Below are 21525 nucleotides of genomic sequence, written 5' to 3'. Positions count from 1 at the left end.
TCTGCAAATTCATTTCATATAGGAAGTTAAATGTCTTTATATAAGGATTTTGAAGGCCACAGGGGTTCTGGAACCAATCCCCCAAAGATAATAAGAGATAATAAGAGACAATTACTTATCACCATGTACATCAGCTATTTCGCCCTTTTCCAACTCTTAACAATCATGGATGCAATCACTCTAAACTGTAACACAATATTCATAATACAAACCTTATAGGAACAAAATAATTCTTTTTAGTTAATTAAGCCATATTATTAGGGATTCTGTTACCTTCTTCATGTTACTCTTCTAACCTATAATTTCCTGAAGAATACAACGTGAATATCCCATTTATAAAGAATACCAATGTGTTTCCCTAGACACATTTGGAAAGCTGTGAGTGTCTGAGTTGTATTCCTCTACTATTGATGTGGTAAACAATATTACTGCTGAGTCCTTAGACCTGCCCAGGCTGGTAGGTCTGTTTCATGAGCACTGTGATGAAAACATTTTTTTGAAGATTTATTTGTTTATTTGTTTGAAAGGCATAGTTATGGAGAGGCAGAGGCAGAGGCAGAGGCAGAGAGAGTCTTCCATAAATTGGTTCACTCTCTTGTTGGCTGAAATGGCTGGAGCTGTGCCGATCTGAAGCCAGGAGCCAGAAGCCTCTTCTGGGTCTCTCACATGGATGCAGGGCCCCAAGGACATCTTCTACTACTTTCCCAGGCCATGGCAGAGACTTGGATCAGAAATGGAGCAGCCAGGACTTGAACCGACGCCCAAATGGGATGCAGGCACTGCAGGCAGTGGCTTAACCAGCTAGGCCACAGTTCCAGCCACATGAAAACCTTTTAATGCAGCCTGCCTTTCTAATAAAATGAGGAAGGGTGATCCTATTGCTAACAAGCGAATCTAAGGAAATTTCTTTTTGAAGTTGAGTTTGTAAGAAGCTTCTTAGATGTTACACCAAAAACAAAATCCATTTAAAAATTATCATTATAATCTTATCAGTATTTAAATTTCTTCTGTTTGAAAGAAACTGTTAAGTTGAAAAGACATGCTAAAAATTGAGAAAATATTTCAAAAACAGATATTTGATAAAATAGGTATCATCAGTGTATGAAAACTCAGAACAGATGAACAGTAATAATCAAACACAATCATTAGATGGATTAAGGTTTGAACAAAAGGAAAATGTATGACACCTTAACATATTTAGCATGTTCAATATCATTAGCCATCAGGGAAATGCAAATTAAAACCACAGTGAGGTATCAAGATGCACGTATTAGAAAGAATTAAAATCAATTTTCAAAACCCTGGTAATACCAAGTGCAAGGTATATACACTGTTGATGGGAATAGAAAATAAAATAGAAAAGATTCTTTAGAGAAACTTTTAGCAATTATATATAAGTTTAAACATTAAGCAAAAGAGGAAACTTGGGTAGTTTTTAAATACAGCAAAATGATACTAGTAGAAAATTCTTGGGAAATTTTAGGCAATGTCCTCTCGAAAAATGAGTTGATTTTTTTTTTATGTGAACATTCAGCTATTTGAGATTTCTAATTAGCCAAAATTGTTGGTTTGGACCACTTTGTGAAGAATGGATTATGCATGCATGTGCACATACATACCCTCACAGAGCAGTTAGGCAAATAGCACTACAGTTGTCCACGGGAAGACAACAATGGATGAAGTTTGTAGTTATGTAGGTAGAAGAAAATAAAATGTTTCCAGATATATTTAATAGAGATTTTCTGATTACAGCTTTTTTATGGTTTGCACAACTGGGTAGTTGATAGTATATTCAACGAGAAGGGTAATAACAAGGGAATAAAATATGGAGACAAGATGAGATTCTATTCTGCTTTTTCCTCCTGTTTGTTTCTCAGTGTCTGTATATTGCCAGAGTTTTCTAGGTATGATTAATATAAGGTTCAGGTTGTGCTTGTGTCAAGATTATGGAACTTCTTATTCAGAAATATGTTTTCTATCAAAGGCCATTATATGTCTAAACCCTTCAAGCATACCCAAATTGCAGTAAAAATGTAGGTGGAATGAAGATATGTTGCCAATGAAGTACAGGATAAAGGAGAGTTGAAAACTTGGAAAAGTGTATAGAATAAACTAAGGATATATGTGCCTGGAGGAATTCCTTGAGGATGATGAAAATACAATTTATAGTATTTGCACAGTTGCATTTTACATCTGTTAATGTGTCAATATCAGTCAATTCCAGTTGGCCTAGTGAGCCTAAATTTTCTCTGTGTACCCAACAGAGTTATGGTAACTTTGCTTAATAAACTCCTCTATGTGGGTTTTTAAAACACTTGAAGTTTTAAGGTCTCTCTACCCCACTGTTAAGAAATTTCATAGTGATAACTGGTTGTGGATCTTTTGTTCTCATGCCAAGTGATTGGAAGTTTCTATCTACATATTAATACTTATTAGTCCTGATTGCTTTTCATGTATATTCCATAATTTCTTTTTATGACTTCTGCCTGTTTTCTCTCTTACTGCTTATTAGGGCCTCTAGATCAAATTCTAATTAGTTTTCATAAGTGAGGATACTTCCAAAATTCCATGGAAAATGGAATTAAAAGGTTTATTTTTGTGCAATACAATTTGAAATTATGCATAATATGTTAGTGGAAAATACTTATTATGAAAAAACATGAATTAAAATTTTTGCTTCAAAATATATTGTTGATTTTTATTAAAAATTTTTTTCTAGGAGCTGGCACTGTGGTGTAGCAGGTTAAGCCACTGTCTGCAGTGCCAGCATCCCATATGGGTGGCAGTTCGAGTCCAAGCTGCTCCACTTCTGATCCAGCTCCCTGCTAGTGTCCCTGGGAAAGCAGCAGAGAATGGCTCAACTCCTTGGCCTCTGAACTTTCGTGGGAGACCTGGAGAAAGCTCTTGGTGCCTGGCTTGAGCCTGGCCCAGTCCTGGTCATTACAGCCATTTGGGGATCTTTCTCTTGTCTCTTTTTCTCTCTCTGTAATGTCTTTCAAATAAATAAATGAATCTTTAAAAATGCATTATCATATTTTTCCAAAGGCAGAGAGAAACAGACTGGCTGATATCTGCCCATATTCCCCCAAACCAGGGTTGTTTGACAATGATGTTAGGGTCTCCTGTATGTGCAGGAGAGACCCAAGGACTTGTGCTAACATCCGCTACCTTCCCAGGGTTGCGTATTAGCAGGAGGTTGGTTCAGAAATGGAACAAAATAGAACCAGGCAGGCACTCTTTATATGGAATACATGTGTCCTACTAGCATCTTAACTGCTGTGCCAAATGTCTGTCCCTATTTATTTTATTTAATGAAAGGCAGAGGGAGAAGGAGGGAAGAAGAGACAAAGGGAGAAACAGATAGAAAGAGATAAAGAGAAATCGAGAAATTTCTTATTTTCTGGTTCATTCCCTAGTTGCCTATACAAAAGCTGAGGCTGAGTCAGGCTGAATCCAGGAGCTAGGAACTCAGTCTGGGTCTCCCACAAGAATGGCAGTTATCCAGTCATTTGGAACATCATCTGTTGTCTCCCATGTTTTGCATTAGCTTGGGAGCAGAGCCAGAACTCCCACACAGACATTCTGATATGGGATGTATGCATCCAAAACACTGTCTTAACAGCTACACCAAATGAATACTCCAATATCTTTTAAGTCACTTTTCCATGCGCTTATTTTTTTAAGATTTATTTATTTATTCATTTTGAAAGAGCTACATAGAGAAACAGATTTTCCATCCACTGGCTCCCTCCCCAGATGACCTTAACAGCCAGTGCTGGGTCAGGCTGAAGCCAGGAGCCTCATCTGAGTGGGTGACACGAGGAAACACTTGGACCATCTTCCATGACTTTTTCCAGACCCTTGGCAGGGAGCCAGAACAGAAATGAAGCAGCCAGGACATGAAGTGGCACCTGTATGGAATTCTAGTGTCACAGGCATCTGCATTGCCCACTGTACCTCAACAGTTGCCCCTTCATGCATTTTTTTGAAGCTCTCAATGTACCTTTTTCATTTTCCTTTCTGTGTGTGTTTTAGTTCTAATTTCTGGAAGATTTACCTTTTAAACTTCTGGTTTTTAAAGATTGTATACAGTCATGATTTTTCACATACTTTTCTGCTGATTTTGTGATTTGATCCTTATTTATTTAGATTTTGTATAATATATTTATATTTTCTTTTAAATTAATTTCTCAAAAAAGGTGAATGGATCAGAACTTTGAGGAAGCAACATTATTATTTTCTCTTTACTGTTGATTGATAATTTAAACATGTCAAGTTTCAATTATTCTGCATAGAACCTCCCACCATGACCATCATCCATATCCATTAAAACCAGAAGCATTTCACTGTTCACTATCTAGACTCCCATCACCATTGTAGGCTCTTTTTATATGTCTCCAGCCTAGGATTTCACCTTTAACATTATGTATTGATAGTTATTAAGCCATTTTCTTATTGCTTCTATGAGCAGATATCATGCCTACAGTTTTAAGAACTGCTCTGAGTGGTATCACATTAATTTTCTTTCTTAAGAGCACTGTTTTAAAAATATTGTGGCTTAAGATGAACTTTGGCTATTTATAATTAATTCTACATTTTATTATTTTATTTATATTTGTAGAGAGATTCTGTGTGCAGGATCATTTTTTTCATCTTTTGCTGCATACAAATTTGTTTTTATAAAGTAACAGATAAGTCTAATCCAGAATTACTACCTTTATTCTAAACCTAACAAAAATTATTCCATAAACCCACTCTCTAATAGGAAATGTTAACACATTTTCTTAGCTAATTGCTTATTTAAATTACTCTATTATGTGTTCAGAGAAATTATCAGCAAAACAACTCATAAAATATCAAGTCATTTCTGTAACTTTCAAAGGATAAGAAAAGAGGACATGGCCATTATTAAAAATCATCCTACATCACATTTTTAAGTATAGGAAACTCATTAATTTTTTTCACTGTTAGAAATTTGAAAAGCTTATGGTTTCAGCACATACAAAGAGAAAATTACAACTCTATTAAAACATTAATAAATATAATTAAGCACATCACTTTCAGGCTGATAATGTGCACACAGTCACAATACATTTGGAAGAAAAAAATCAAAATTTATAAAAATGAAACAAAAAAATTACTTAGAAGATGCTACAAGCAATTACTTTGGCCTCTCTGAACTGTTATTGTTACTCTGATTTTTAAGCTAAATTATCTACTTTACACAATTACAAAAACTGATAAAATAAACATTAGTTAGAGTTGAATCTTCCTACTCACAAAAATAAAAAGATTGAATATATAATGTTTTGATGCTGTTTGTATTGAAAATATTTTAAGGTTTCAGAGATAGCTCTCTGATTATGGATATATATGTCTTTGTATGTAACTATGATAAGCAGGGGAACAAGTATGCAAAAGAAAATGAGGAATGTTCTTGACTTTGCCTGGATGACTTTCTATTATTTTTCTGGTAGTAGTATTCTGCCTTCTCATGGAACTTTACTAATTCATGAATTATTGATTGTCAACATAAAATTCTAGTTCTATGTGCTTAATCATAGGTTTGATAAGATGGTATTTATAAACTAATTAGAAAAATGCATTCTATAGAGTGAATGGTTTTATGTTTCTAAAGAATATCACTTAAGTTGTTATTCATCTTCCATACCCAGTTGTTTTCTTCTTCTTTTTTTTAACAATTAATAATACACCACATCTTCTGGTTACTTCTTTTTTTTTTTTAACAATTAATAATACACCACATCTTCTGGTTATAGGTGTTCAGAATGCTGTATTCTGGAGAGTGCTTGGTACTCAAATTGAAATCAATTCAGAAACTGAAGAATCTTCCTCAATTGTGAGAGATTTCGACTCTTACAAAGGGTGAGTCCTTCACTATATCATAACTAACCTATAGGATGGGAGTATAAGAACAAGGAAGAGGTAGATTCTTTCAATGTTGGAGGTAGCATGGTTGCATTTCTATTATTCTGTCATTTCTTTCAGCTCATAAAACTACTTTCTCATGTTTTCTTATGGCATGTGAATGTTTCTTAAAATACTTCAAATAAATCTATTTTTAAGATGTATTTATTTATTTGAAACTCAGAGCTATAGAGCAGGAGAGGCAGAGAGAGAGAGAGAGAGAGGTCTTCCATCCCGCTGGTTCACTCCCCAGATGGCCACAATGACCGGAGCTGCACCAATCCGAAGCCAGGAGCCAGGAGCTTCTTCCAAGTCTCCCACTCGGGTGCAGGTGCCCAAAGACTTGCCATCTTCCATTACTTTCCCAGGCCATAGCAGATAGCCAAATTGGATCTGGTGATCTGATGTCTTTCTTTATAAGTAAAATAAAAATCTTCAAGTGCCAGGAAAAAGACAAATTTTGCTAGCAAGTGTCTTTTAGAATAGTTTATTTTAAAAAGAAAACATAAATGGTAAAATCATGATATTTGAGCTAAAGTAATAATATAAGCCTTTTAACAGTGAGTGTATTTTTGCTTTATGGCATTTGAGGATTCCATTCTTTGTCATTTTGTTTATACTCCTTGTTTATACTCTTGTGGGGCTGTGGTCTTCCTACTTTTTACTTGTTGAATATTATGGTTAGTGGTGAATTAAGTCTATAGTTACAGGATGGATTGAAAGTATGTCTTTGCAAAAATTAGTGAAAAGAAAGGGATATGGAGAGAAGTATGAAATCTTTGTAGAGCTGTACCTATGAAGTACTTGAAATGTACTTGCTTTGAATTAATAAAAAATTTAAAAAATGAAGACCCACTACCAGATGATCAATAAGATATTTCTACTGTAATGGTTTACTATATATTTTTCCTCATTTTAAAAGTAACTTTTCTCTGCAAATACATTAAGCATCTATGCAGATTTAAAATAATCATGTGTTTTTTTCACACAACACAGGATAGACAACTTGTTCATACAAAAATTATTGAGAATTTGGTTGTAAATACAATAACAAAATGGAAAGATAATTGCCCTCTGTTCATAAGTATTACTCAGTAGGTATCTTGTTGTATTTTTATTTGTATAATACTTTTTCTGCTTTATGTATAGTTGATATTACAGTAGCTTTAACTTCAAAATAGCTATTGAAATCTACAGAAGAGTTCATGAAATAATCTTCAGTTAAATGCAATTTTCCTCACAGTATAACAGAGTTCCACAGAGAAGAGTACAAAAACATTCATCAAACACATTGATCTCATATATCTACTACTCCTCTGCCAGGAATTGTTTTGTACTATGCATGTCAGAGGTTTAATCTGACTGTAAAGGAAAATATTTACTAGATCATGCATGCTCCATAACTGCTTTTGCAGACTGTGTGCCTAGGAAATCATGGAATGTAAAATAATGCCATTTGATGAAGAGATTATTTTCCTGATAAAATATGCTTTCTTCCCTACCATAACACATAATACTTTTCATCAATTTTGTGATCCTATTGAAGCTTCTCAAAAAAAGTTCCATCTGTCTCTTACCTTGGGACAAGTTAAGTTTTATACTGAAAATACTTTGTGGATGCTCCGAACACTTAGGCTATATGACCAGAGAGCCAGAAAAAAAAATGTATTCTCTTTCTCCTTTTTGTTTATAAGTAGCAATTATTTAATTAAGTTGCTTGAGTAGAATGAATTCTCTAATGCCACATTTGTATTTGAATCTACTAGTTAAATAGTTAAATAGAACTATTTTAGCATGTTTATTTAGTTCTAAATTATAATGCTTATATTAATAGTTGCATCTCAAGCTATTTTAGTGAATCATTTATGTAAAAATTTGAAAAATTCACATGAAATACAAATAAAAATATAAGATTAATGTAAATAAGTGTAATTATTTGTCCACCTGAAACAGAAAACCAGGCCAGACTTAAAAAATAGCAATTTTCAGACTCTGGACCATAAATATCACAGGACTCGAATCTTCAAGAGAAGGGTAAAAAAATAAATTAGGCATAAGAATTTCATCCAATTACATTGTATAAGTAATTCCCAAGCTACAATGTTGGAGGAGAAAACCCAAGCACAGGAGAGTACTTTGTTAGTTAATTTCATATGACAATATAGCTAGGTTATGGTATCCAATTTTAGTCAAACATTATTCTAAATTTTACTGTGCAAGTACTTTGTAGATATGGTTAAACTGTATAATTAACTGATTTTAAGTAAAGATTACCTTTCATAATATAGGATGATTTCCTATAATCATTTGAAAGCTCTTTGAGTATATACTGAGGTTTCCTGAGGAGAAAGAATTTTGTTTGATGAGGACTTTAACATTGAAATGATGCTTAAATTTTCAGCCTGCTGGCTGGTCTATAGATTTCACACTTGCCATCTCTCAAAATCACATGAGCTAGTTCTTTAAATAAGTCAATGATAGATGTAGGCACAGATGGGAGAGAAATCATATATGTATATATGTATGTGTTTGTGTGTGTGTGCTCACTTGTACTAGACAGAAAAATATATATTAGACTGAAAAAATCATTTAATGGAATTAACAGCTATAGCAAAGTATCAATGAGGAAATGCCAATAGAGACTCCCCAAAATGAAACAGAGGGCACTGGAAAGAAATGTATAGAGGAGTACTGTGTGGGAAACTGGCAAAAACAAACTCTCTACAATATGTGTCAATGGAGTTAAAGAAATAGGCGAGAAAGTTTCAAAATACTTGAAGAAAAAAATGGGCAAATTTGATGAAACTTTAAACTGGAAAATCTAGACAAATCTAAGACACTAAATAAAATAGCAATGCACTTGACTGAAAATGCATGCACTCAATAATAGAGAAAGTATTAGAGAATTGAGAAATTTTAACACTGAAGATATGTTTATAACTGAAAGGAGGAAAGCAGAGTCCAGAGGAAAGTCCACATGTACACAGACAATAGATTTTTTTACCAGTATGCCTAATTAATGAAATTGGAAAGTAATATTCTTCCAATAAAGGTGCTGAGAATATAATTGTTATTCAAATAAAAGATTAAACTTAGCACTGGACCCTGCACAGGGAAATAAAAATATAACATAGACCTAAATGTAAGAAGAAAACCATGAAACTTCTGGAAGAAAACAAGAAGAAATATTTGGGACCTTGTGATAGACATTAATTCATCTCTTAACATAGTCAATATAGGAAAAATCCATGAACCATCTTTTTTTTTTAACTTTTATTTAATGAATATAAATTTCCAAAGTGCAGCTTATGGATAACAATGGCTTCCCCCCCCCCCTTAACTACCCTCCCACCCGCAACCCTATCTCCCGCTCCCTCTCCCCTTCCATTCACATCAAGATTCTTTTTCAATTCTCTATATACAGAAGATCAGTTTAGTATATATTAAGTAAAGATTTCCACAGTTTGCCCCCACATAGCAACACAAAGTGAAAAAATACTGTTGGAGTATTAGTTATAGCATTAAATCACAGTGTACAGCACATTAAAGACAGAGATCCTACATGATATTTTTAAAAAATTGATTAATTTTCTATGCAATTTCCAATTTTACACCAGGTTTGTTTTTTTTTCATTTTCAATTATCTTTATATACAGAAGATCGATTCAGTATATACTAAGTAAAGATTTCATCAGTTTGCACCCACACAGAAACACAAAGTGTAAAAATACTGTTTCAGTACTAGTTATAGCATCACTTCACATTGAGCCATCAATTTTTTTAAAAAAAGTTAAATGGCCTTCCTAAAAAGTTTGTTGTTTTTCAAGCAATATATTTAGGAAAAAGATTATTCACTTATGGAGACTAGATTTGTAATTCATTTATATAATAAGGATATATATATGTATACAGGATGTATAAGAAAGTCTTAGAGCTGAGCGATATGATAAACAACTTGATCTAAAATAGAGAAAATACTTAAAAAGGGAGTTCTGAATTCCACAAAGTATTTATGCAAATAGCAAGTAATCATGTTAAAAATGTTCAATATTATTATTTACTAGGACATTAGAAAATACAGCTGCACTGTCATATCACTATGTATCCCCTAGAATGACTACAATGAGAGGAGAATGAAAAAAGCAACTGTTGATGACAAAATGGGAAAAGTATAACTCTGCTGCATTGCTGGTGGGAAAAATGTTGTAATTATTTTTAAAAAATTGGAAATAAGCAATTTTAATTTATTTTTACTAATATAAAGAGACTGATTCATATAGTTCATAGATATATTTATAAGAATTTAATGATGCTTGTCTCCTTCTGCCTTCTATATTTATTTTTAAATTTTTTAAAATTTTTAAAATTTTGATTTTAATTTTTAATCATTTTAAACTTCTTTTTTAATTTTTGTGATAGCATTTTTATTTTACTTTATAGCACAGGCTTAATGCTCCACTAAATGTGCAATAAGTGAAAAGTATAAAGAACACTGTTCAGCAGGAATATAGACAAGGGCTGTAAACAATAGTCAAATCCTACATGTTAACCAATGGAACAGAATAGAAACTCCGGAAATCAATCCATGCATCTATAACCAACTTATCTTTGAAAAAGGAGCTAAATACAATCCCTGGGACAAGGACAGTCTTTTCAAGAAATGATGAGGGGAAAACTGGATTTGCATATGCAGAAGTATGAAACTATTCCCCTGCCTTACACCTTACACACACACAAAAACACATCCACTCAAAATAGATCAAAGACCTAAATCTATGACCTGATACCATCAAATTACTAGATAACATTTTAGGCAAAGACTTCTTGGAAAAGATCCCAGAAGCACAGTCAATCAAACCCAAAATTGACAAATGGAATTACATCAACTTGAGAAGTTTCTACAATGCAAAGTAAACTCAGCAAAGTGAAGAGGCAACAAAAAAATGGAAGAAAATATTTTCAAAGTATGTAACTGATGAAGGGTTAATATCCATAATCCATAAAAAGCCTGATAACATAACAACAAAATACAGTCTAGTTAAGAAATGGGAAATGTTGTAAACAGGCTTTTTTTTTTTTTTTTTTTTTTTTTGACAGGCAGAGTGGACAGTGAGAGAGAGAGACAGAGAGAAAGGTCTTCCTTTGCCATTGGTTCACCCTCCAATGGCTGCTGCGGCCGGTGCGCTGTGGCAGGCACACCACGCTGATCCGAAGCCAGGAGCCAGGTGCTTCCTCCTTGTCTCCCATGGGGTGCAGGGCCCAAGCACTTGGGCCATCCTCCACTGCACTCCTGGGCCACAGCAGAGAGCTAGCCTGGAAGAGGGGCAACCGGGACAGAATCTGGCGCCCCAACTGGGACTAGAACCCAGTATGCTGGCGCCGCAAGGCAGAGGATTAGCCTGTTGAGCCGTGAACAGGCATTTTTAAAGAGAGGAAATTCAAATGAGCAACAGACACTTGAGAACAGGATCACTAGCCATCAGGGAAATGCAAATCAAAACCACAATGTGTTTTTACCTCACCACAGTTAGAATGGCTCTCACAGAGAAATCAACAAATAACAAATGCTGGCGAGAATGTGGGGGAGAAGATACCCTAATCCACTCTTGGTAGAATGTAAACTGGTGTACCCTCTGTAGAAGACAGTATGGAGATACCTCAGAAATCTCAAAATAGACTCTACCATATGATCTACCTAGTTCCCTACTGGGAATTTATCCAGATCAAAAGAAATCATCTGAAAGTTATCTGTATCCCTATGTTTATTGCAGTGCAATTCATTATAGCTAAGATATGGAATCAACCAAGATGCCCATTAAATGTTGACTGGATAAAGAAATTATCATATATTTACACGATGGAGTACTACTCAGTGGTAAAAGAAAAAAAAATGAAATCCTGTCTTTTGCAACATAATGGATGCAACTAGAAAACATTATACACATTGAAATAAGCCAGACCCAGAAAGACAGATATCATATGTTTTCCCTAAAATAATAGAGTACCTATTATTGGAGCACCTAAAATAGAGTACTTAAAATGTAATATGTTGGAGTGAAATGGACATTTTGAAATTTGATGATTATTTACATCCCTTGGCTTTTCCTTGTAAGGAATAGCACATTTTTTTTTCTTCGTACTATTTGTTTAACTCTTTTACTTAATGTAGGGTTAACTTTATGATTATTAAGTAAACTGAAAATAGATCTTTGTAAAAACTAAGAGTGGGAATGGGAGAGGGAGGTGCAAGGAGGGTTGGAGCATGGGTGGAAGCAAGGGTAAGGAGGAAAGTATCATTCTGTTCCTAAACTCTGTGTGTGTGTGTGTGTGTGTGTAGTACATGAAACATAAAATTTTAAAAAAACAAAAAACTTTAAAAAAATATTTCATAAAAATGTCAGCTTCACTCTTATATGTTAAATGTTTTATACTCTATATATTAGCTACCACAAATCAGAGGAAACATGATATTTGTCATTTTAGATATTACTTATTTCACTAAGCATTAGTCTCCAGTTGCATCAATTTTGTTGCAAAAGACAAGGTTTCATTATTTTTTGTAGTTGAGTAGTGAAAGATAGTATGTAGAGTCCTCAGAAATCTAAAAATAGATTTACCATGTGACCTAGCCATGCCATTTTTGGGAATATACCCAAAAGAAATTATCAAATATATCAAAGGATTATCAGTATCAACATGTTTATAGCAGGGCAGTTAATAATAGCTAAGATGTAGAATCAACCTAGATGTCCATCAACTGATGGACTGGAAAAGAAGATGTGGTACATATACAAGTTGGAATACTACTTGGCAATATGTTATTTTTTAAATGTTTATTTTCAACTGCTTGACAGGCCGAGCGACAAAAGTGATGGAGAGGGAAGGAGAAAGCTCTTTCATGTGATGACTTATTCCCCACATGCCTTCAATATCCAGGGTTGGGTAATATTTTAACCAGGATCTAGGGACTCTATCCAAGTCTCCCACATTAGTGGTAGTGCCTCTAGCACTTGAGCCTTCATCTCATGCCTCCCAGGATACACTAGAAGCAAAGTAGCCAGGAATCCGCCAAGCAGTCTGGTATGGGAAGTGAGCATCCTAAGTGGCAGCTTAGCCTACTGTTTCACAACACCTACCCCTAGCAACTTAATGTAAAGTTAAATACATTTTTTATCATACAATGCACCACTAGGCATTTACACAAGATAAATGAGAATGTCAGTCTGCACAGAAGCTTGTGCTTGAGAGTTCATGGCAGTTTTATTCATGAGAGTCAGAAAACTCAAAGCAACCTACTGTCCATCAATACATGAATGTGTAAACAAAAATTCGTGTAGTGACATACAATAAAATACAATCAGCAATAAAAACAAGGAAATTAGTGGTACATAGAATAAATGGAGCTATCACAGGAGTGGCATAATGAGCGATGTCTTAACAAAGATACATAGCACTCAGATTGCTGAATGAGGACTGCAACAATTTTCAGGTGTTTTTCATGCTTACCCATCCTGTGGTTTTTGATTTGTCCTTCACACTGAAATCTGTTACATTTGTGTAGTATGTGAAGGTGAGACATGTTTGCACATGGTATATTTGCTCTTCACATCATTAAGATCTTAATGGGTCAAACCACAGTATTGACATTTTTGTCATATAGTGATACATTTTCACAGCAAAAAATTTTAAAATACTTATTAGGCTGACAAATATTTGTAACCCTTTATACTTTATTTTTTTTAATTTTATTTAATGAACATAAATTTCCAAAGTACTGCTTATGGATTACAATAGCTTCCCCCCACCATAACTTCCCTCCCACCCACAACACTCCCCTCTCCCACCCCCTCTCCTCTTCCATTCACATCAAGATTAATTTTCAATTATCTTTATATACAGAAGATCAATTTAGCATATATTAAGTAAAGATTTCAACAGTTTGCACCCACACAGAAACACAAAGTGTAAAATACTATTTGAGTACTAGTCATAGCATTAATTAAACACCTAAGAATAATTGTGTATTAATTACAGAGTTCAACCAATAGTTTTAAGTAGAACATAAAAAATACTAAAAGGGTAAAGTATTAACTTCTTTTTTTTCTTTTATTTTGTTTGTTATATAGTTATTATTTTTTATTTAATAAATGTGAATTTACAAAGTGCAACTTTTGTATTGTTGTGGCTCCCCTCCCCAACCTCCCTCCCTCCCGTGGCCCTCCCCTCTCCTACTCCCTCTCCCATCCCACCCTTAATCAAGTTTCATTTTCAATTACCTTCATATACTGAATATCAACTTAGTATATACTAAGCAAGGATTTCAACAGGCTGCACTCACACAACCACACAAGGTACAGGGTATTGTTCGACTAGTAGTGTTTTTAAGTTTCATAGTAAAACACATTAAGGACAGAGATCCTACGTGGGGAGCATGTACCCAGTGACTCCCTTTGTTGATTTAACAATTGGCACTCTTATTTATGACGTCAGCAATCACCCGAGACTCTTGCTATGAGCTGTCTAGGCTATGGAAGCCCCTTGAGTTCACCGACTCTGAACTTGTTTAGTCAAGGCTGTATCACAGTGGAGGTTCCTTCCTCCCTTCAGAGAAAGGCGCCTCTCTCCTTGATGGCCTGTTCCTTCTGCTGGGGTCTTGTTCACCAGGATCTTTCATTTAGATTGTTTTTTGCCACCACGTCATGGCTTTCCATGCCTGTGAGACTCTCATGGACCTTTTAGCCAGATCCGAATGTCCCAAGGGTTGATTCTGAGGCAGGAGTGCTGTTTTGGGCGTTTGCCATTCTATGAGTCTGCTGTGTGTCCTGCTTCCCCAGCAGGATCATTCTCTCCCTTTTAATTCTATCCTTCATTATTTGCTTACACTGGTCTTATTTGTGAAATCTCTTCGACACATACCCTATCTTTTTGATCAGTTGTGTATTTATACTTACCACTTTACCAAGTGCGCTGGCATTGGTACCTGCCTCCTTGGTAAGACTGATTTGAACTCCCCTGGCACATTTCTAGTTCCACCATTGGTGGTAAGTCCGAGTGAGCATGTGCCAACCTATATATCTTCTCCCTCTTATTCCCACTCCTATGTTTAACAGAGATCACTTTCCTGTTAATTTACTTTAAAAATATCAATACTTATAATTGGCAAGTTGACTCATTTCCAGAAAAAATATAAAGAAAATGTGAAGAGTAATTCTAAATAAGCAGGTTAATTTCATCTTTTGTAGGATTTTAGAATTAAATGCAAATTATAACAGTTATCCTCTATAGAAACCCAATTTAAAGATGAGACAAGTGAGACTCATTGTACCTGATGTATTTCATAGTTAATAGATGGCAGAAATGGAATTATGCTATTCAATGATATTCTATTTACATCAAATTATTTTTAAGTACTACAAAGTAGTAATTTTGGGTCTGCTCAAAATAGAGTGAAAATATGTTCAATTAAGAGACAGAATTATTGAAAAAATTGGTGATGTAATTGATCAGAGAGATATCAAATTTTCCCTGTATGTCAATGGTTCCTAGTTGGAAAATAGAAGTGTGTTTGGTCTCTGAATAACACAAATGTGTACTAGAGGAGATGTTGTTATGGATCTTTATAATATCTATTTATGCATGCACATGATTGTAGATTATAAATAATCTCAAGGGATTATTATGAAACCATCTATTCTTCTACACTGTGATTCCATGGCTAAAAGATAAGTGTATGCATGTGCATAATATATCCATATAATTGATATGATACATTAACTGTAAATACGTGTATACATTATATTTACATACATATATGATGTAAGACATTCATTGTGACTATATGCATTTAAAAATAAATATATAATGCTTTAGGAAGATATAACTTAAGTATTTGGAAGTTGTTCCTTAAATTCTAAATATTGTAGAAAAATAAGCTATCAGAATATGATTAATAGATAAAAATTTAAGAACAAGCATAAATATATTTTCATTGAATAAGTTAATTTGCATATTAGGTTTTGAATAGTATTTTCTCTCCATCATGTGTTTGATGCCAGTGTGTTTGATATTTGAATACCTACTTTTGAGTAAGTCTGCGTATCTTCCTCAACCATTTTGACAGTTTAATCACTAATATCAAATATAAGTGTAAATTAACAATGAAGTAGAATAGGATGAATCTTTATATGTTTTTTTTTAAATCTGTCTGTAACATTGTATTCAAAAGGGTCATAAAATGTCTTAGTATAATGAACAGACTGTTATGCTCATTAAGAACTTTTAATTAATTTGCTTCCTTCAGGTGACATCCTTGTTCACTGATTTAGGACACTGTGCAAATGACAAATATGCCACTAGAGCATTGAGAAGGTTATTTAATGAATGCCCAACCAAATAAAGAACTGTGTGAATCATTTAATTGGATGAGTTGCTTAAACAACTTTTTTCACTATTCATGTCAAGTATAGAGGTGACTTTCCTTTTTTTATTATTATTTAAATGGTAACTGGAAGGGCAGGTTTGAAACTAAACAGTTACCTCTAAAACATCAGTTCTGATGAGTCCTAAAAATAATTTTGAATATTATCAGATGCATGCTTTTCCCTTTTTGCCATTTATTTATTTCTACTAAATCATTTCAAAAACTGATAATATGGTTAGCCTTTGATATTTACATGTGCTGTATATATGAAGGCTTACAAATACGATTGATTTTGAAACTTCATAACAGAGTATAGAGGAAGCAATGACAATTGACTGGAATATAAACAACAGTTTCAGACTTGCTGAGCCCATGCATAACAACAATCCTTAATCAGTTCTGAATATGGTTTACAGCAAGTTATTCAAATAATCTATGAAGTACTCAAAAACACATTTATAGTTCCCAGTAAAGATAAACAGTTTTATCTAGAGATTATTTTTTCCTATAGAACAATTCCCTTTTCTGTCAAATGTCACTGAACATTAGCACATGAAACCTCTGAAGCATACAGTAGACTATTTTTAAGAGATTTATTTATTTATTTGTAAAAGAGAGAGATAGAGAGACAGACAGACAGACAGACATCTTCTCTCTGATGATTTACTCCCAGATGCTCACAACAGCTAGGGCATGGCAGGCTAAAGCTGGATCTGAACTGTAGACTCAACCAGGCATTCTGATACACTTCCATAGTATTGTCTATAAAGGGTATACTAATTTGGGTTTCAACCAACAGAAACAAGTGTTCCCTTTTTTCCACATCTTTCTAAGCACTAGCTTTATTTTTTCTTTTCAATGTAGCATTTTAACTGGGGTAAGGTGGTGACTCCTTTTAGTTTTGATTGGCATTTCCCTGATGACTAATAATGTTGAGCATTTTCTTCATGTATTGGCTAGCCATTTGTGGTTCTTTTTTGAAGTATGTGTTCAGATCTTCTAGTTTCTTAACTTGATTATTGTTGTTTTTTAGTTACTTATGGATTATTTGCCATGTGAATAATCAGTAGATATTTTCCTGTTCTGTTACTTTTCTTTTCAGTCTATTGTTTCCTTTGCTGTGCTCCTTAGTTTGATATAAACCAATTTTTCTATTTTTGCCTCTGTTGGCTGTGCTTTTGTGGCTATCAGAAAATCATGGCCTATACCAATGTCTTGAAATATTTCTTCATTTTTTCTTGTAATAGTTATGTTACATGGTTTTAGATCTTAAATATAGGTGTTTTATTTATTTTGATTTGATTTTTGTTTAATGTTAGAGGTGAGGGCTTGAGATTTAATCTTCTACATATGTTTATCCTGTTTTCACAGTACCACACGTTGAAGAGGTTGTCCTTTCTCCACTCTGTTTTGTTTCCTTTGCAGAGGTATGAAAAGAATCATAGGAAGGATTAATTAAATCACACATTTCTAGAATATGACCCATTCCACAATTATACACATCTGCTCACAAGTTTTATTTAATTCAAAAGGGACATAATGTGTTCGATTCTGGGAGTACAAAAAAAAAAAAATGCTGGCAGTGGGCATGCCATGGTAAGGTCTTCACTTGCTTGCACCTTGTTTCCGAGTGGCTGCTTCAAGTTCCTGCTACTCTGCATCCAGTTTAGCTCCCTCTTACTGTGCACCATTGGAGCCAGCAAATAGTGAAGCAAATACTTGGATCCCTGGACCCACATGGGAGAGCTGGACTGAGTTCTAGTTCCTGGCTTCCTCTGGACCCAGCCTCAGCTTTGGGGGGCATTTGGTGATTGAACCAGTAGATGGATGGAAGACTTTCTCCATCTGCGCTTTTGCCTCTGCTTTCCAAATTTTATATATATATATATATATATATATATATATATATATACATACATACATACATATACATACATACATATATATATGTATATATATAGTATATGTATATATTGTATATATATGTATATATATTGTATATATATGTGTGTGTGTGTGTGTGTGTATATATATACATATATATATGTAAGTTCTAGAGAGAACGAATTTCACATTCTGAGGAAGAGTCATTTCTGGGTGGTTGCTGATTGGCACAGAAAGCAAGCAAGCAGGAAGATGTGAATAGCTTTTCTCTCTTCCAGCACTGCTGTTTTCATCAAATACTAGTGCCAGGAATTTGACACTAAGCTATATTTACAGGATATTAAATAATTTTTGACTTGTGAAGTTTATGTTAGTTTGACCCCTCCAAAGTCAGTCTTTGCACATCATTTTGATGTCAGAGCTATATCATTTTGGAAATACAGAAGTATAGATAGAATGGAGAAGAGAAACTGTTTTTGTTTTAATTGACTTAATATCTTACACAACATAAAACTAGCATTACCTTTTCAAGAAATGGTTTCCCCCTCAAGAAGGTGAAAGTGGGCTGATTTAGCAATTGTGTGGAACTCAGGTCCTTTCTCTATTTATCTTAACCACTTGAGACTACTGCCATTTTGAAGGTTCCTTAATGTTCACATATTACTGAGTGTGTTCTCTTATGTTTGTATGTGTGATCTAGAGAGAAAAGAAGAAGAAAGCAGGAAAAGCATGACGAACACTTTCAGTTTAGTCACTGTTTTTGATGTCTCTTTCTTCAAATCTCACAGTTTCTGCCTAGGTCTCATTGTTAAGAATATATGCACAGACTATATATTTCCCCTAGTGTGTCTCAGACTCTTTGCATTTTTAAGTAAATTCTGGATTCTGCAATTAAGGAATGAGGAGCTAAATGTTCCTGCGAGACACCTAAGAGGTGTTCCCTGAAAATTAATTCAAAAGCCAAAAGAGAAGAACAGAATTTGCTGTCCTTTCAATGAACATGTCCTCTCAATATTTCTATGCTAGAAATTTAATCCTGGGGCTCGTGTCATGGCTCACTCGTGGCTCACTAGGTTAATCCTCCGCCTGTGGCGCCGGCATCCCATATGGGTGCCAGGTTCTAGTCCTGGTTGCTCCTCTTCCAGTCCAGCTCTCTGCTGTGGACCAGGAGTGCAGTGGAGGATGGCCCAAGTGCTTGGGCCCTGCACCCCATGGGAGACCAGGAGGAAGCACGTGGCCTCCTGGCATCGGATCGGCGCAGTGCGCCATCCGTGGCAGCCATTTGGGGAGTGAACCAACGGAAGGAAGACCTTTCTCTCTGTCTCTCTCTCTCTCACTGTCTATAACTCTACCTGTCAAATAAAAAAAAAAGAAAGTTAATCCTTTCATGCAACAATTTCAAGAAGTAGGATCTTCAGTAGGTGATTAGGTCATGAGGATTTAAGGGTATATGCACTTATAAAAGACCTCAAAGGAACAACCTCACTCCTTTGTCCTTCTGTCATGTGAGAACATAGCATGTGCCCCTTCTGTCCTTTGGGAAGGCAGTAACAAGGCTCCATCTAGAACGCAGAGAGCAGCCTTTGTGGGACCCAGAAAACCAGTTTAGTGGGAAGAACATTGGAAGAGAAATGCAGAAAGCAATACTAGAGTTACCAGAGTCATTAATAGTTGTCTTTAAGGGATATATTGATAGTAGCTTTTCCTAGAAAATTTTATAATGTAAAAATTCCATTTCCAAGCAACCAGTTTGGGATGGGCATTGTGTCACAGTTCCATCACTTGGGACATCTATGTCCCATATCACAGTGCCAGCTCAAGTCACAGCTACTCTCCTTCCAACTCAGCTTCCCCCAGTGCATCAGGAGAGGCATCAGATAATGGTTCAAGTGCTTGGACTCTGACATCCATGTGGGAGACCCAGCTGTACTTGCAGGCCTCTTTTTGACCTAGCCCTTCCTTGGCAATTGTGGGCATTTGAAGAGTGAACCAGAAAATGGAAGATCTCTAAGTCTTTTCTCTTGTCACATCTACTTTAAAGTAGGTTAAAAAGATTTTTAAAAATCCTGAAAAACCATGTTAACTTCTCTATAGGATTTCAGTATGATAGATACATAATGCAAATGATAAAAATAGTACCTTATTGTTAGCTGGGGTTTTTGGCTCCAAAACCTGAAATAAAGTGACTTTAAGCTGGGTTGAAGTTTTTGGGTCTCTCATTGGTTAGGCTTCTGAGGAGTTTTGAACCAAACTTAACAAAGTTCCCACTTTGTTCCCACTATGTTCCTCTACATCAATTCCCAAATTTGATTCTCATGCCAAACCATTCTAAAGCAAGAAAATATAAAATGTGTATCAACATATATATTTGCAAACATAAGGAGAAAATATAGTTGGGAAGAATGATTGTTCTTAAACTGTTTGTTGTCCAAGTAGGGCAAAGGCAGAGCAACTTCTATGCACAAAATGCCTTTACTTTGACATGCTGAACTACAGGATGCTTTCATGATTCAACTCAGTACTTGAGTTGGGATATTTCAATCCATGGTCTCAGTAACACTTTGAGGTATACATATTTACACACAAGAGGCCTGATTGATAGAGACTTTATGTTGTGAGTCCTGATCACAGTCGTTGAGTTGGTTTATGAATCCATGGACCTAGAATCTTATAGGACTTTCTCCACTGTGCCATTCTGTCTAATGGGCAAAGCACTTTCAATAATAATTCACTAATTGCACTTCTTAGAAACTACATGAGAAATGCAGATTAGACTTTTCATGTATTCCATTATTTAGGTGAGGAATCTATGGTTCAGGGAGATGTATTCAATGTGCACACCTCGCTTGACACAGTGGGGATGATGTATATTTTGTGATTCCAAAAGCAGTTTTTTGGTTCCACTCTACGACTTACTGAGATTTGTAAACTCCTTGCTCTGCTGCTTTCTCTTCTTAACTCATATCTGAGTAGCTTTAACTCAGTCACATTCTGTGGAGGATAATATAATACATGGCTTGAATATCTTGCCTGTATTTTGGAATTAGACTGTGACTCATTCTTATATACTTACTTTACACATTACATTTTAGTTGATAAGTAAAGGTGTTCTGAAAGTAGTGGAAACATCTGAGGCCTTACTAAATCTTGTGAATCACTTCTTCGGTCTCTCTACACATGTACAGATTCAGAATTTGTTCTCATGCATATTGAGGCCTCTGTTTCAAACATATGTATTTTTGTTTCTATAAATGCAAAATGTGAGGTAGAACTAATATCCTTTAGTGAGGTTA

The sequence above is a fragment of the Lepus europaeus genome, chromosome 13, assembly GCF_033115175.1.
Source record: "Lepus europaeus isolate LE1 chromosome 13, mLepTim1.pri, whole genome shotgun sequence".
Taxonomy (NCBI): domain Eukaryota; kingdom Metazoa; phylum Chordata; class Mammalia; order Lagomorpha; family Leporidae; genus Lepus; species Lepus europaeus.
The sequence above is the reverse complement of the archived record's forward strand: the minus strand, read 5'-3'. Positions refer to the sequence as shown.